Source organism: Limulus polyphemus, unplaced genomic scaffold, assembly GCF_000517525.1.
Source record: "Limulus polyphemus unplaced genomic scaffold, Limulus_polyphemus-2.1.2 Scaffold538, whole genome shotgun sequence".
Taxonomy (NCBI): domain Eukaryota; kingdom Metazoa; phylum Arthropoda; class Merostomata; order Xiphosura; family Limulidae; genus Limulus; species Limulus polyphemus.
This window is the reverse complement of record NW_013666148.1, coordinates 400,441-402,373: the sequence shown is the minus strand read 5'-3', so window position 1 is coordinate 402,373 and position 1,933 is coordinate 400,441. Positions and strand designations below refer to the sequence as shown.

The window sequence follows — 1,933 nt, the reverse complement described above, 5'->3', positions numbered from 1 at the left end:
CTGAAGTATTAAAACACTGCACTATTTATTTCGCGATCTTGCCATTATTTCTTTCTTTATAAACGTTATCTTTTTGTGTACTATATGTACCGTTATGCTACACCAATGTATCCTGAAGTAGCAATATATGTCATAGTAAATTACATCAGATGTTAAGATATTTAATGTTACCCTGTCGGAGCTGTTTAATTTAATTTAATCAGCACTAACCATTGTTAGGAAGGATTATACAAAGTTCTGTGTTCATTGATGTGACGTGATAATACATTAAGCAAGCAGCTAGTTTTTATGTATTTTGTAAGTAAGCTATTTCAACTCTTTCTTTAATGTTAGTTTCATTAACAATATAGATTAAAATGTTTAATGTAAATAATACTTGTATTTTTATTCATTTATAGCTGTTTATTTTATGGTGCTGATTATTATAATTATTTTGCATTGTTAGATTAATATTTGGATTTAGAACTAATCTAAACCTCCTAATGTGGCTGAATTTCGTATTATAGCCGAAAGTATTGTTAACAAAGAATCATTGCGTTTTAATTGTTATAACTTTATGTTATATGCTTTGCATATATCTAGTAAAAACAGTATATCAACTCTGCTGTATTTATTAGTGGGTTGATTTTCATTTCTAATCTATATAGGTAGCGTTCTTTCATCGGAAGCTAATGAGAATTGCTGAATATGCCCAACTTTGATATTCAGTTCTTATTCACAAACATACTGCTTAATTATTAGACAGTTACTCCCAACCAGAAATACCCTATACTCTATCTTTAACCAATAAAAATTCGAGCAGCTTCTTAAATTAGTCCCTTTTATGACCAGATAGGGTCACCTCCAAGTCCAGCTCTTGCAAATATTTTTCACTGTTATTACGAACGTCATTGGTTGTATAGTTGCCCCTTTATTAGAGACCAGTATTATATAGAAGATAGGTTGATGATGCTTTTCTACTCTTTCACAACACTGGTCACTCCAGGACGTTTTTAGAATACCTAAACTAATAACATCCAAGTATAAACTTGCGTGTGAAATGTTTGAATGAAATGTTAAATGAAATATTGTGACCAGTGGTTTCAGAATGTGAACGAATGGATGAATGGCTGGGTTTAAGTAGTGGATGGTTAGTTCTGTTAGATACTCGTAAATGTTCACAGACTCGAGTTTTTAATTAACATTGTCGTTAATTTAATTAATTCCATTTTAGTATTTATTTATTGGATTATTATCATTATTATTATGTTAAAGATGCAGATTTATCCATATATTTAAGCCTCTCTTTATAGAGTTTTCTCTTGATAATGTCATTAGTAGTTGTAGTTGCGTATGGTGTTTCTCACACCTCCAAATTCGTAGTCATGATCCAGTCAATGAATGCCTCGCCCGCTTCATGGATTGTACCATATCCCCCCGGTACCGCAGTGCAACACGAGATGGTCTGTGTCTTGTGGGGATACCTGACATGCTGGGCATATAGGGGATTCACGATAACCCCATCGATGCAGGTTGGCTGCTGTTTTGCCATGGCCTGACCTCAGCCTGTTTGCCTGTGTCCATTGCTTTCTGGTTAGGTGATAGAAACCGGGCAGTGGCTCAATGGGGTTACCCACCAGGTCTCCACCTCCATTACAACAATCCATTCATGCTGGGCAGGAAGAAGGAAAGGGGGAAACTAAGAGTGATCTAAACCCGGTGTCCGGACTAGGACGCCAGTCCTACTCCCGGATAAACACCTCCAAAATAAAAAATAAAGAATAATGTTATTAAACATGTCTATGCCGCACGTTTTATCGTACATTACGTTATATTGTTATCGTTTAAATCTGTTCTTTCTAAATTTTCGATTGAATTCAAAATCTACTCGCTAGATAGCTAATGTTGGTTATTGTAGTTAGAATATTGCGAATAATATTTTAAAGACTCTAAT

General features: G+C 34.4%; 1 protein-coding gene across 1 annotated transcript in view; it reads left to right on the top strand.

Annotated features, from left to right (window-relative positions):
- The window catches only part of LOC106458963, an 89,201-nt gene that overhangs the window by 60,827 nt on the left and 26,441 nt on the right, over positions 1–1,933 (top strand). The gene's annotated exons all lie outside the window — the stretch shown is intronic.